The 15,527-nt window shown below is 56.2% G+C and overlaps 1 protein-coding gene across 2 annotated transcripts in view; it reads left to right on the top strand.

Moving 5' to 3' along the window:
• The first annotated feature begins 12,948 nt into the window (after positions 1-12,948).
• Kazn (kazrin, periplakin interacting protein) overlaps positions 12,949-15,527 on the top strand; it is a 93,244-nt gene continuing 90,665 nt past the window's right edge. Inside the window, exon 1 of one of the 2 annotated variants that reach the window (XM_010610615.2) lies at positions 12,949-13,017. The gene's annotated coding sequence lies outside the window, so the exon portion shown is untranslated. The remainder of the gene's footprint in view (positions 13,018-15,527) is intronic. The other variant, XM_033767219.1, reaches the window with a different exon arrangement.

Below are 15,527 nucleotides of genomic sequence, written 5' to 3' on the forward strand. Positions count from 1 at the left end.
AGGCCGCGCCTGTACCTAGGAGAGCGCTCCTGTCTGTCCCCCAAGCGGTCGCATTTTAGAGAGACTGGGGTTTGCTGCGTTTCTGGTCCACTTGAACCCGAGCAGTGCAGAAGGAGACGGACAGCGCAGTGATCCAGTTACGTGTCTCTGGCCAGGCTGCCCCAAGTAAGGAGCTGTGTTTTACTTGAAAATGTTCCCAGGGGTGCTCCCAGTCCATCCCGTTCCGTCTCGGCTGCCTCCCTCTCCCAAATTAGGTCATTAGCAGATGAGGGGGGCAGGAACCCCCTAGATCCGCTCATCCCTGGGTAGGAAATAAGTAAATGAAAGGCCGAGGGCTTTTCTGAGAAGGATCTGTCATCAGTTTGAAATTCTGGGTACTTTTTCCAGGAAAAATGTGGTGGGGGGGGTCATAGTTATTTATTACATATTATAAACCTACCATGTTTAAAGTAATTTTCTATTAATTTTCATGCAGTCTCCTGAAAATCTTTTTTTTTTTTTAATGATTTGTTTGTTTAGAGACAGGAGCTTGCTTAAATTGCCCAAGGTGTATTTGAAGTCCTGATCCTCCTGCCTCAGCCTCCCAGAGACCTGGCCTCACAGGGATGCACCACACACCCGACAGTCTTCTGAAAATCTTATCACTGCTGTGGGAATGACGCTGTTCTGTCCCTCTCCCTGGGGACAGAAAAGCCCTGGGGTTGAAGGACTGGAGTAGGTTTCCAGTCTAAGTCTTGGTGCTGGAATTTTGAGTTTTGTTGTTGAACTACAAAACTTCAGCCCTACAGTCTCACTCCCAGGTAGTGAGCTTACCAGTTGGGCAACCCGGGCTTATTTGTCTAATAATTCTTTCTGGTGATAAAGAGCCAGCATCGAGGACTCCCGATTCTCTGGAGACGGAATGCCAGCATTCCTCTTTCCCCGAGGCAGGTGTTTTAGTGTCCCACCTGCTGCCCAGTTGCACAGAGGAAATAGTTAGATGCCAAGACAGGTGGATGTAAAGCAGCCCTTTGCTGTAAGCAGTTGGGAGAGTTTGGGCAAGTCGCCTCGTGTCTTTGTTACTCAGTTTGACCTTCTATAGAGAGGAAATGATGCTAGAAGGAGCTAAGGCTGTGATCACTCAAAAGGCAGGGTGTGAAGCCCTCGGCTTCTTTCCCTGGGCCCTCCCTGGATCAGTGCGGACCCAGTCTCTCATTAGGTTGTGATGCTGTCTGCCTCATCTCCGCCCTCCTGAGCTATGTCAGGATGACTTTTGCCCCATCTGTAAAATGTTCCAGTGATCCCGGCTGAGTTGTGTGAGCGGAAGTTGTTATTATGTAAACTCGTGTGGAAGATGGCGGGGTGGAGATAGCGCTGTTTACTTTGTGTCTAGAGAGGCTTCATTTGTGTGTTCATGGTAACAATACCCTAATACCCTGATGTAGCTGAGAAACGCCTGCCACTTAGGTCTGGGGCAGGTTGTTTTCCACTAACAAGCCATTATGGATGTCCCTGTAGGTGACACACTCTGGGGATGCCTTTCCCAGTTTACAGGTGGCTAGAATCCAGGCAGGAACGTTTCACTGTTTTTCTAATCCATTCACTACCCTTCATCCGTTTGTGTCTCAGTTTTGTGGTGCTAAGCGTTGAACTCAGGGCCTCGCACACACTCCACACGTGGGAACGCTTGTGCCTAGAACCGCAAGCTGAAATTATTGCAGAAATAAACATTTCATTCCCATTTCCCTCCAGGAGGAAAACCTCTCATCGAAGCCAGTGGTTGGAGAAGCCACTTATGGTGGCGGCACTGCTTCTGGTCCACAGGGAGCTGGGGATGTAGCTGGGGGTAAAGCACTCGCTTGCTGACACAGTGATGCTCCCTAGAACTTTGTCCCTGAACCTTAAGGAGTTCAGGATGGAAACCGGCATTCCCCGTGGTGGGGCGGAGGCCTGGGCACCTTGACATGGGTTGCTCAGGTCCCTCCAGGTGACAGGCCCCAGGGTGGGTGGACCAGGGGTTCCTTCTGCTTCCGCTGCTGCACCGGTTCTGTTTGACGCTGGGATACTCCACAACCATGTTTCCCTGTTGGCACTGTCTGAGGGTCCCGCCGTCCCCGAGCTGCCCCCCACCCGCTCCTCGAATCGAGTTCTTTGGGCTGTTGCGTCTGTTCATTCGGCCACACTTAATGGGCTTCTGCTCCAGGCCGGGCGCTGTTGTAGCTCCCGGGGATGCAGCACCAATATGACTGTAGCTCTGTTTCCACCGAGCTTCTGGGGTGGGTGGGGGGGTTCCCACAGGCAGATGTGCCCTGGGTGGCCCAGGATCAGACAGAGCTGCTGGGTGCCAAGTTCCTAAGGCGAGGCTAACACCTGTCAACTAAAGGAACCAAGTCGTTTCTGTAGAGGCGGTGCGGAGTTAGTACCCTTGTAGACCTACCCTTGTAGACCGCTGGCTTCTCCCCTGATACCTGAAGCGTCTGACCTAGCTAGGTTACCTCAGCAGTATTTATTATTATCCTGCTATTATTTGTGATCTTCCCCATCCTCCCTACATCAAACCCATGCAGCCACCAGGGAGCTGAAGTTGCTTTTGTGTCCTGGCTCCTAGCACCTGAGGGCCTGTCATGGTACTAACTCTGTAGTAGATTCTTAAGGAGTCCTCCCAACCACCGAGAGGGGACAGGTGCTTACTAGTCCCATCTACAGATAAGAAAACGTGTGCTCAGGAAAGTTGAGGAACTCGCCCAGGGTCACACAGCCAGTGGATGTCACAGCCAAGAATTTACCCCAGAAGGAGGCCTGCTGGGGCTGCCCGAAAGGCCTTGCATGGTTTTTAAGGACGTAGACTCCGCCTTAAGCCTGGCCCCCCTCCCCACCTTAAAGCAATAGCTGTGTCCTTTCTTGACATTCCCTGTGTTAAGCAAAGCCAGCACTGGCTTATCTTTGGGTGGGAGTAATTTCAGCAGGATGTCTTTCTGTTTCCCTCTCTGGAGAGGACTTCTGCTAGGGTGGGGATACTGGTGAAATCTCTGCTCCGGGGATTAAGGGTGTTGCTGGGAAACTCCACCCACCGGGAGGAGCTGAGGGGTTTGCTGTGAGCATCTCCAGACTTAGGGCTGGGAGGGGTGTTGGGGGTGTGGTTCTCCTGAGGATCGGAAATGAACACCACTGCTCCAATGGGTTTCCCTAGGGAACCACACACACACACACACACACACACACGCACGCACGCACGCACGCACGCACGCACACACACGCACACTCTGCTGGCCACCCTGCGTCCTGAGTTCCTGCTTGGTGCAAAGGACTGAGCTTTATCCTTCAGTCGGGGCAGGTGGCACACCAGCTGGGACCGTTTGGGGATCACACCACCAGCTGAAATTCATCAGCTCCGCCTTTCACTAGCTGAGTATCCCCCAAACGGATTGCTTAGGCTCAGTTTACCTTTCTGTAATGTGTCGCCCACCTGACAGGTGCTGGAGACTGCACAAGAGGTCTGTAGAGCGTCCTTGGAGCCCTAGGAAGGGAAGGGATGTCTGAGGAGCTTGCATGGCGAGTGTGCAACTTGTAAATACAGAGACACTCATCTTCAGAGTTTGAAGTACCAAGATTTGATCAGACAGGTGGCCCTGCGGGACTGCGAGCTGCTTATTTGGCTTCTGAGTCACAGGGGAATATCCATAATGGTCATCAAGCACGCTTGGTGCGCTGTGTAATATTCCACTTGCATTGACTGGGTGACTTGCTAGTCATTCTGCAGAAAGGGGTTTGCTCTTTTAATCATCTCAGGAGCTGCTGAGAGCGAGGCTCAAACAGCACCCATGACCCTGGAGTCCACCTTTCCCGCCCATACAAGCTGACAAAAGTGGAAAATCAGGTAGATCCGTGTTAGACAGGCTGTAGCCACAGCAGATAAACACCCAGCACCTCGTTAAAGCTGGCCAGAGCGATCGCCTGGGGAGTCCTCTGTTTGCTGTGAGTCACCAAGGGCAGTAAACACTCCAGAGAGGTGAGCCAGGGAGGCAAGATGTGTGCATCTGTGCGCACGTGTGTGTACTTATTTAATGGAATTGGGTCCGATGCCACCCGTGCCGGATGAGTGCCTATCAGGGAGGGGAAAACCCAGGATCGCCTCTGATTCCCAAGGGCCGCCCTGTCTGTGCCCCCTGTACCGGCCTCCTTGAAGGCAGGGACTTCAGGCGTTCTCTCGTCTGCTGCTTGGATGCCTTCAAGAGAGGCCAGGTAGAGGATGCTGCTTTCGGCCGTTCCTCACAGCCCTCGCTCAGTGGCCACAGCCCAGCAAGTACTGCGGCTGCCCTGGATTCAGAAGAAATTCCCAACCGGAAGAGTGTGAGAGGTAGGTGAGGCCCACTTGAGGTCCCAGCCCTGACCTGGGGGGTGGGACGTGCCCCTGAGCCCTGGCTAAGGAGGAGGTACAGCCAGGTGCGGCATGGTGGTGGTACCGGTCTCTGTGCTGGGTCTGGGGGGACCGGATCTGGGAACACCCACCACCTGGCACCTGGCAGTTAGTTCACCTGCAGGTGCCGTGTGTTTTGTTGGTGCTGGGATTTGGAAGGTGATGCAGGCTCCCAGCTCTTTGGGGCTGTAACTTTATCTCAGGCATTGAGTGTTTGCCGCCTTATAATTGTGCGGAAGCTTCGGAAAGCTCTCCCTGGGGGCTCAGAGAGGCAGTAAGACAACAGCTGCAGTTGCCTGCAGGCCTGGTTCCCACCCTCACCCGCACTGCCTCGCCAGGGAGCCCTGACTTTGAAGTCCTGTGTGCCCAGGCAGGGAACAATGTGTGTTTTAGTTCAGGCAAGCCCTGTTTGTGGTGAAGAATCCTTTGCCAGGCGCCAGGCAGGGCAGAAGTATTGTGTCCCATGTACTCCTCTGGGTCCCCTCCTCCTGTGGATGACTGGGCTTCTTCCCAGCTTGCAGATAAGACCACCAAGGCCTAACCGATGACACAGGGATGGGAGCAGGCATGGCTGTTGCAGGCTGCCTTCCCAGGACTGGGGCATGCGTGTGCCTAATTGTGTGTATGGTTTGGTTTGGGGAGGTTGAGAGGAAGGGAGAGTACTGGGGACTGAAGTCAGGACCATGGTACTTACCGCTGAGCTAGCTACCTCCTCAGCCCTTTCTATTTTTTATCTTGAGGCATGGTTTTTTGCTCAGTTGCTCAGACTGAGTGTCTTGGCAGTGCTGCAGGATTTCCCCGACCCCTCCATCCCGTTCAAGGGTGTCTTAGCTTTGGGTGGGGTCACAGTGATGTGGGGTACTTGCCAATATTCAGATTCTCAGGTTCCCTCGCCCAGGAGTCTGTACCGTTATCAGGTGCCTGGGAGAGTTTGCCATCAGGGTTCCGCAGACCAGGCTTTGAGAACCTCTGCCCTTTGCTTTCTGGGTCAGATGAGTTTTAAAGGCCATGCGCTCTGTTTCCCCTGTGTTCTGGGGTAATTCTCAGCGGCTCCCTGTCACTCCTGTGGGTGTCTGAGTGGACAGGAAGACAGATAGACATGCTCGCTGGAGCTCACGCCTTTCTCTTACTGCCGTCCCTGCCTGGGCACAGGTTCTTGGCATCGAGCAGGAAGGGGAGCGTGGGCATCCCGGTCTTACGAGCCCCCAGACTGGCCCACAGTGACAGCAGGATGCGGGGAGGGCACACAGAGGAGGCGGGACTGTGTCCCCAGAGGCACCAGTGGGGCCTGTTCTTCCAGGCCCCTTCTGTGGCTGTGTCTTCCTTCCCTCCCTTCAGCTGTGTGGAGAGCCAGGGCGTGCTCCCCTGTCCCTTGTCTCCCTGGGATCCGAAGCCTAAGGGCTCAGAGGGAGGGGACCCTCGGCATAGCCCTGCCCTTGGCCAGCCCTGGGCTCTGCGGTCACAGACACACATTCCAGAGTGCCGTTGACTGGTGGGTCCCGGGCGGTGTTTGGGATCCTGCACCTTTTTCCTTTTCTTCTTTATCCTCCTTTTTGTGATACTGGGGTTGAATATGGGGCCTTGGCAGTGAGCTGCGTCCCCAGACCTTTTTTGGTTTTCCTTTGACGCGGGATTCCCCCAAGTCACTACACTGCCCTGGGTTGGGCCCCACGTGCAGCCTCCTGTCTCAGCCTCCCACCGGCTGGGATTACAGATCTGTACCACTGTACTTGGCTCCATTTGTATTTTTCAACCTCCTTTTTTATTTGTGTTTCTTGGTTTTTTTACCAGAGATTGAACCCTGGGCCTCATACACGCTGATCATGTGCTGTGCTGTTGAGCTGTACCCCTCCCTGATCCCTTTGCATTTTAAAAAATTGTGGTGCACCTCCCCTGCTGAGCTCCCCTTTTCCCCCCGGGAGAACCACAGTTCTTTAGGTGTGGGTAGAAAAGTCTGCCCAGGTAAAGTTTTTCCTCTCTTTTGGTCCCTGGGGGTGACCTAAAAGGACCCCTTTGTATAGGAGGGGAAACGGAAGCTGACACCGTATGACCTCTCCAGAGCAGTGCATCTGGTACAAAACTCTGCAAGGTGGAGTTGTTCTGTGTCCACGCTGTCCAGACTGGAGCCGCTGGACTCACAGTGTCACTGCAGAGCGGGGCCTTAACTTCTACGGTGAAAGGCCGTGTAGCTGGTGTTGTCTGTGCTGACGCAGGCCCTGAGGCAGGGCATGATAACAGCAAGTGTCCCTGCGTCCTGCCGCAGCTCAGGCGCCTGAAATGCTTGTCCCCTAAGCTCGGATCTGAATCGCTGGCAGCTTGTTATTGGCAGATTTTGTTTCCTAGACCTGCACAGGACCTGGGCCATCAAAATTATCTGTATATGGGCCTGAGGGTCTGCATTTCGGACACCTGCCACGTGAGGGCCCAGGCCTTGGCACCTTCGCTCTTTGCTGCGTGGGTTTCCCGGGCTCAGTGACCGGCCTGTGCTTGCCACCCACTTCAGTCCCCACAGCCGGTGCCCTGGGCCACTCCTGATCAGTCAGGAGTCAAATCCGCCTTCCTGCCGCAGGAGCTTGGTGTCTCTGGACAGTGCCGACTGCTCCCCGCTGCCAGGGAGACCAGGAACCTAGTGTGGGAGCTGCTTTCTCCCCAGGACTGTGGGAGAGTAGACAGTGTGGGCAGTCGTGGGTGAGGAAAGCGATGCGGTTCTGCCTTCCGAACCTGCACGCTCTCAAGGATGAGACGCACCTGCTCTCCAGGCGGGTGATTGAAGTGTTCAGTTCTTACATTGAAGCCAAAAGTCCATCCAGCGGCATTCATCCTTGGGTCTGTGAACTGCCACTGAGCATCTCACCTGAAATCCATTTCCTGGAAATGGTAACTCCCCTGCCATCAGAAGACAGTCACTCTTCACACAGAGCCACACGCCATCCTAGCCCAGCTTTCCTTTAAATTTTGTTTTGTTGTTTCTCACTGTGTACTGCAGGCAGGCATTGAACTCACTGTTATAGCCCAAGCTGCCCTCAAACTAATAGCAATCCTCCTGCCTCAGCCTCCTGACCACTAGGATTATACGCCTGCGCCACCATTCCAGGACGGCTCCCTGTTCTCTAGGCTTCCTTCCTCCCAGCCAGGCAGAGGAGTTGTTGATGGGTGGGTGGAGGACAGGACGTCTGTCCTTCCTGGCTCCACCCAATGCGAAGGGCCTTGGATCTCTGGCCCCTACTTGGACCCCTTTGTATGGTGGAGGCAGAGCTGCTGGAGGTGTCTTCTTTTACACATCCAAGGGGAGAGCACTCCAGGCTGTCCTGGAGTCTGTTTAAGAGGACTCAGCAAGGGCCGTCCTGGGAGCAGGCTAGAGAGAGGCAGGACTACGGGTGACCTTAGGGTAGGCGAGCAGGGCTGCAGCTTGGGCTACATGAGACGGTGTTGCTCTCCTTTTCCTGTAGCATCTACACCCCCTGCCCCTAGTCCAAAGGAACCCCAAGACTTTCAGTCCTCCTGCTTTTGGGGACACAGCCCAGGAAACAGTGCCGGCCTCTTGGCAAGAGTGTCTGGTGAACATCTGCCTGTGCCGAGAAATGACAGAAAGAGGACGGGGTGGTGGAGGGAAAACAATGCATCCACCGCTCACCAACTGAAGACAAGATCCGGTTTCCCTGCCTGGGGATGCTGGACTCGAATCAGCCACTTGCCTTCTAGGCCCAGCCCATCGGGATCGAAGGGTCTGGGTTCTTGTCGCCGACTTTGGCAAAATTCACTTTTTGCAGATGTACATGTAGAGAAAAAGCTAACTTAGGAGGAGATTTGTAGGTTTTTCCGGCGAGCAGTAACAAGGAGGGTTTCCTGGGTTAATTTTCACAAGGGCCGGACGGATGGATGTTAAACTAAAACTGGCTGTGGTCTTTGCTGAAATCTGTGTTTCCTGCTCTCCCCAAGGAGCGCCCGGCTTCCTCCTGGCTTCGTCTTTCTGGGCATCGGGGTGGAGAATACCAGAGCTTTCCTGGTCTGCGGCGGCGGGCTTTTCGGCGCTGGAGTCCGTGTCCTCGCCGGCCTGGGTGGAGATCACCTGCAGGGCCAGGGAGACGGGCCGCGCGCCCCCATACAGGGCTTTCTGTGGTCTCCGATCAGATGCAGCGGGAACGCCTGCCCCTTCCCAGGCTGCTCGCTCCTTTCAGTTGCCTGGTCGGCCTCTGTTTTGCCATCGGTGCTCCGAGGTGTGTGTGTATCTTGCATCCCGCACCCCTTAGTTCTGTGTGGAGAGAGGGGCCCCTGGCCTGGGCTGTGAGACGCCCTGGGGATAAACAGGCCTTGAAGTCCGAGGAGTGGGAGAGGAAAGAGAAGGACGCAGAATTTTCGAGGAAGCACGACGACAAAACGTGCAGAGACCAAGTCAGCCGAGTCGAGTTCCGGCCGAGCTCTCCTTTATTCAAGCAGACCCTGCAGCCGCCTGCCTTCCACCTGGTGCTCATTTGGGAGTCACTCCCCACCCACCCCGTTGGCGTGGGCTTTCCAGGGCGCACTGGGCCAGGAAGGGTGCCAGGGGCTTCAGCCTGGTCTTGAACCTCGGCGGCTGTCCCTTCTTGGAGCATGGGGAGTTGTGGCCGCCCCCGGGGGAGGCTGAGTACACAGCACCTGGCCCTTGCCAGCCCCGCTCCAGGGGACCCTGAAGGTCGCTGTTCGGGACAGGGTATTCACTTGTCTGTGCTGGCAAGGGATTCTGCCCAGCCTCGTTTTCTTGCCTCTTGCCCCTGGGACCAGAGGGCCGGGTCTTGAGTCCTGCTGAACTGGCGCTGGCTGTGTGAGAAGAAGGGGCAGAGCCCTGGGTTCTTCCCATTTACATTTCCAATCAGTTTTTCCCTCTGCTCTCCTGGGAGGCAGCCACAGCCTGGAGGCAGCCTCTCACCTTTGGATTGTGGGGGGAGCCAGATGGGCAGGGAGGCAGTTTGGTGGGGATCCCAGCCGCCCTCAGTCCGTAAACTGGAGGGAGCTGGGGGTCAGGCAGAGAAGGCCAGGGGGTTCCAGGGCGTGGGCTGGAGTCGACTGCTGGGATCCTCACTCCGAATGATGCATGTGTGGGCCTGGACGGAAGATTCCAGAAGTCCCTGGTGGACCTGGGGAGAGTGCTGCCAGGCAGGAGCTGGTCTTAGAACCGAAAGTCGGTGGCTTTCAAGGGAGGAGTAGGAGGGAAAATAACCGAACTCTGCATTTGTATATAGTACTCAGCGTGTTCCAGAATGTTCACTTATTTTTCTTGTTCTTTGTTTGTCAAGACAGGGTCTCACTAAACAGTTCAGGCTGGTCTCGAACTCACCACGTAGCCTAAGCTGACCTTAGACTTGTGATGATCCTCCTGCTTCAGCCTCCTGAGGGCTAGGATTACAGGTGTGCACCGCTAAGGCTGGATGAGAATGTTCATTCAGACCTCATGACAGCCCTGTAGGAAAGGTGCCCCCCGCCCCATTTACAGATGAAGCAGTGGAGGCAGCAAGAGGGAAGGTGACTTGGTTAAGGCCCCCAGGGTGCGTGGCAGGCCCCTCTCCAGGCCCTGCTTCTTACCACTGACTCAGGGAGGTACCTGGAACCACACGTCACACCCAGCTCTTTGCGGGGTCACAGTCTGTGGGGAAGAAGTGCTGCCCCCCTCAGGCCTGACTCCCCACCTCACTTCCGCTCCCTGCCTCGAACCCCCACATTTTTCTGTGTCTTCACCATAACGGCTGCTCCGTGGCCTACACTGCCTGTGTGGTTGGGGTGTTTTCTGGTCAGCTCTGTCACTTCGCGTCCTGGAGGTTGTGGCTGCCTGGAGCTGTTGGTGGGGGCCCAGCTGGCTTCCCACTTCGAAGCTCTCAAAAGCCAGGACTGCCGAGGCCTCCGGAGATGGCTGAGCCACTGTGGAATCGGGGGTCTCCTCAGTCCTTCAGACAGACGGAAGTCCTTGGAGGTCACACGGCCCACAGGTCTGCGTGTCGGGAGGTTGGGCCACAGGAGGTGGCAGGCTGGGCACTGGTCTCCGTCCTGCTGGGCTCCATCCCTGCCCTACCCCAGTCTTCCTGTGTCACTGGCCTTGGGTTGACTGCCTTTTAAAGAGTACGAGTTGCTAAAGTCCCCAAGGCCTGTAGCCAGTCCCCCTCCCAGGCCTGTGCTTTCTCAGCCCAAGGTAACTTTTCAGTTAACTCGATTGGCTGCAAAACAGGGCGCCCTGCAGTGTGGGAAAAAGGCCCAGGCCGGAAGCGCCCTCCCTTCTGCCCCAACTGGCTTGGGGCTTGGCTTGCACAGAGGATCCAGTTTCACATCGCGACCCGAGGATGTGATCCCGGTGCCCCTCTGAAAAACTCCAAATGGCGCCTTCAGGAAGCCCGGGCCCCTCCGCTGCCCTCCCAACCTGCCTGGCCCGCAGTGAGAAGCTCAAACTGAGCTTGTTAGTGGTGACTCTATTGCTAAACAACTTAGAGAGGCGGCCCTGCCAGTTTTCATAAGCAAAACATTTAAAGTATTCAGAGCATATTTTATGTCTTCCTGGAGCAGCTGCTCCGCTGGGCTGGAGGGTAACGAGTGAGCTACATGGGTCTGTGGGTGCCTGCCGCGCTGGCGAGCCCCCACCTTGGGGCAGTCTGCTGCAGCTTGGGAGGACTTGGGCAGCTGCGGCGCGAGATGTGCCTCCCCCTCCGCTCGCTGCGGGCCGGTGGGGTCAGGTGGGCTTAGGTGGAGCCGCAGCCGCTGCATCCCCTGAGCACTGCAGCCCGGCCACGCCCCTTTCCGGAGCTGCCGATCACGTGACATCACGGCGCCTTGGGAGGCGGAGAAGTTGTCTGTAACCTGCCAGTGAAGGGCAGAGTCGGGATTTGAACCGGGGGCTGGTTTCAGAGCCCTGCTTGTACCTGAGACGACACAGAGGAACACAGAGGCCCTATGATGGCAGGAACCCGTGGTTCCCTGCTCCCAATGAGGCAGTGAGCCCTGCGCTGCACCACTTGTTTAGTCCAGTCTGGACTTGGTTTAAATTCCTCGGAAAGCCCCAGTCCACTTGCTGTAAGATGCAGAACTTCAGCCTCACCTCAGTGTGACAGCATCACCTGGCCCTGGCTACCGTCTTCTCTGCGCATAATCGTTGGCGTCTCTGGGCCCGGAGCTGCCCTCTGGGTGCTGAGGCCTTTACCCCCAGCTGATGGCTACACGGCTCGATCTAAGCCTGTTTCTAGGGTGTGGACAGTTTGGCGGTTGGCACAGGGCCATCCGGCTCTTTCCCCTCGTCTTCTTGGGAAGGTTGCTCTGGAGGCAGACTGCTCTCCAGCAAGTGGGGCTGGCAGCTTCCAGCATTTTGTGGGTTCACTGGATGGAGGAGGAAACAGACCCGGTGGGAAAGCAAGAGAGGACAGCGCCCTCCCGGCAGCTGCGAGGCTTTTCCTCCCTGTTTTCAGGGAGCTTCACGCTCAGCCCAGGGAAGAGCTGTGTCGCCACTTGCGGGTGGAACCCGTTTAACCTTCTGAAGGTTTTTGTGTATTTTGTCATTTTTTTCTTCCTGGAGAGCGGGGAAGTCGGGGGAAGGCTAAGAGTGAAGGTTTTGCGTTGGTAGGGTGGGGAAGGAAGTCGGAAGGGCCAGCGCTGGCTGCCATGCCTCTGTGGGGACCTCCCTTAGGAGTCTGCCTTCTTGGTGGGGAGGTCATCGCCAGAGGCAAGGCTGGGCCGCCTTGCCTTGGCCAACAGATATATCATCAGAAGCTCAAAGCCTCACTTGTCACTCTATATTCAAATTCTTTGACCCGGTGTTTCACTGGGGAAAAGATATGCCGCCTGGTATGGCGGGCTGGGAGCCTGGTCCTGGTTTATTTGTGTACATGAGCTTTGGAGTCGGGCTGAACTCTGAGTTGGGGTTCAGCTGTGCCCCCTGGACCAGCTCTCTGACCCTGAATGGCCAGCCCACCTGTCCCAGCCTCCATCTCTGCAAGGAGGCCAGAGCATAAGCTCTTCTATATGCAGTTGGTGGGAGATAACAGCAGCCCAGGCTCAGCGACAGGCACGTAGTTAGCAGCCAAGCCAGACCACGACCTTCAGCTGGTCCCCAGCAACTGTGCGGCTCAAAGACCTGGCAGATGAGAAAAGAGGAAAGAGGCCAGTTTGGGCAGGAATAGTCTGGGAACAGCTTCAAAGAACCTAAAAGATTTGTGCCACCCAGGGTTTAGGCTAGGGAAGAGGTGGACTGGTCCCTGCTGCTGGAGAGAAGCTGGAATCGAGGTACAGGAAACAGTTGGTGCTTGCTGCTGTCGTTGTGGCAAGATGGCTGCCCACAGCCCCATACCCCATACTCTTAGTTTGAGGCCCCCCCACTGGAGAGAGCAGCTGGATCTGGCCCAGAGATTCTCTCGGATTGGACTGGCTTATGTCATGTGCTTTCTCTGAGCCAATCACAATGGCCAGAGTGATTTGGTGCTCTGATTGGTCACACTGAGTCACATTTCCATTACTGAAATACAGATGCTGCTGGCGGTGGGGGGCGGGAAAATGGAAATCTCCTGTCGAAAAGAAAGGGGCATAGATGTCAGCTGGACAGATGCACCTGGTGCCCATCCGAGGTCTGGTGGATGATGAGAAGCTTTGGATAGAAACTTTGGATAGAAAAGGTGGGTGAGTAGCCTCTCAGCAGTAGTGGTGGCTTTGTGGTTCAGCTTGACAAGTGTGCCCGCCAGCCTCCCAGACTTGCCATGACTCAGCTTTGGCTCGCTGCTTCTGGTCCCCCTTGACTGTTGGAAGAGGCAGCTGGCCCTCCCGCTGCCCACCTCCTGCTTGTGAGCAAGCAGACAGGAGAAGACCCCTCGAAGCCACCAAGGGCCCTGGCCCAGCTCTGGGACTGAGCCAGCTGTCATTGCTGTGGCTGTCCATGAAGGACTCTGGTGGCAGGCAGGGGACTGTCGCTTTCAACCCAACCTGATGGTGTGTTTGGAAGTTCGCGTGCTTCCTGGCGCTAACATCAGCTGCCGGAGTTGTGTGCGGCTCTGGCCGTGGAAGCGACCCACCCAGGCCTCCAGCAGTCCCCACATTCTGTGCCACCCATCCTGGGGTCCAGGACTGCTGGAGGGAGGTTTTAGATCTCTCCACTTCCCAGGGACTAACACGTATCTCTGCCTCTGAGGGCCCTGCTCCAAGATGGGCACAGCCGAGGGGAAAGCTTAGCCTAGAAGGAGGACCCCAAGGAGGATCTGTCCAAAAGCTTTGTCACAGGCCCAGCACCCTCTGCAGGGAAAAGGATTAAACAAAGCCCAAAGGAAAAACAAAGATGTGAAATGTGAGAAAAAAACAAAGGCAGCATTACTGGGATCCCTGCAATGCCCAGGCCTCCAGACCTGTGCAAGGGTGACCACAGGACCTGGGGCAGCCGTGGGCAGGACATTATTCAGGGGCAGGCGGGTACTTTTTGAGAGGCCCCTCCTTTGTGGGGTTTGTGTATTGCTTTCCATCATCCTCAAGGCTGCAAGTGTCTGATCATGTGACAAAGACTCTGAGAACACAGAAATCTGCAAGCCATGGTCCCTGTTCTCACCTGCCTGCTGCTAGGACCGGTTTCTGATCTGAAAGGCCCTGTCTCCACGGGCAGGGCCTTGGGGGACAGGAGAGCCAGCCCGGGGGAGATGGGGGCCGCTCCTCACACTGGGACCGGGCAGGGGGAGAGGGGGAGGGGTGGCCACTCGTGCGGTGTGCCTTGGGGCTGGCTTTTCTGAGACGGCGGTCCCCATCTTTCTGTCCCAGCGCACAGGGGTGCTCCCTGTATGTCCTGGGCAGCTGCAGTCGAGGCCTAGGACTCCAGCCCCCCTGGGCACCCAGAAAGGATGCCCACAGCGGTGCCTTTCTAAAGGCCTTCAAGGCTTCTCTGTGTAGCTCTGGCCTCGGGAGTGAGCACGCGGCTTCGCCTGCCCTGAGGACAGCTGGCAGCTGCCACTCCCGCAGGAGAGGCACGTAAGTGACTCTGTGGTTACTGATGCCTGGGCTGGACTGCAGGGTCACTGTACCACCTGGGTTTGTTTGTAAGATGAGTTTCCCTAGGTATCTTGTGAGGATCGAGAATTAATACACCTGCCCCGTTGTGCACTAGGGACCCAGAAAGTGTCACTGCTGTCCCCGATGAAGGCAGTGGATGTGTGTTCGGGGACAGCCAAGATGCCCCTGCTCCCTGCCACTCACTGCCGCTGGAGAAGGCAGAACAGGATGCCCTGGTCCACTGGCAAAGACCCCTAGCCCTGGGCCCTTCTCTGGTTGTTTTCAGGACTCCCTACCTGCCCTGTGTTCAGGCGTCACTGGGTGCGTTGTCACCTCGCTCCTGTTACTGTTTAGTTTGAGGAGCCTGGGCTCCGAGTCCTGTGTCCGTCTTGAGACTTTGTCCCTCAGGGGGTAGCTCCCTATTCTTTAGTGTCTTTGGAACCAGCATCCTCCTGATGTACGAAGGCCACCGCTTGGGCAGCAGTGGCTCAAGCCCGGTGGGAACAAGGCCAGCTGGGTGGCACCAGTCTGGGTGGGCAGCTTCGACCTGTGCCTCTCCAGCGTCTCGCGTGTCAAGTGGGATCCCACATCCCTGCACGGGGTCAGTGTGGGGACTCAGCGAGACAAAGCCTGTCACCCAGTGATGGCTGCCAGGTGCTCGGAAGGGCCAGCACCGTGGGCTCTGAGGTAGTAACGGGACAGTGGTGGGCTGCAGCACCCAGAAGTGACCTCTCCTGGCTGTGTTGCGCGTGGGATTGTTCTCTGGGCATTTGACTTATTCCCACGGTGTGTAGTTAGCTCAGGTGACTGCCCCAGCATCTCCTGGACGTGTGGATGTGCAGCACCTCCTCACGTCACCATCCAGGGTCAGCAGGGCTCAGACCAAAGTGCGCTCCAAGAGCTGGCAGGGAACGCAGGCAGGTTGGCCCTGTCCCTGGATTTGTTTTAGTGGGAAGCCTGTAAAGATGAGTCTTTAATGGAAAATGCGAAATACTTCATCTCTTTGTTTAGATTTTGTTTGCTTTGAGGTATAATTGACACATCATAAAGGCAGAGGTCTTCAGTCTGTGGTCTGGGATCAGGGAGTTTTGGCTGTCTGTCAAGGTGTCCACCCACGATAGGCAGCCAGGGACGGTCACTCCCAGCCCAGACTCGGGAC

Source organism: Fukomys damarensis, unplaced genomic scaffold (genome assembly GCF_012274545.1).
Source record: "Fukomys damarensis isolate Sample0158 unplaced genomic scaffold, DMR_v1.0_HiC HiC_scaffold_23, whole genome shotgun sequence".
Taxonomy (NCBI): Eukaryota; Metazoa; Chordata; class Mammalia; order Rodentia; family Bathyergidae; genus Fukomys; species Fukomys damarensis.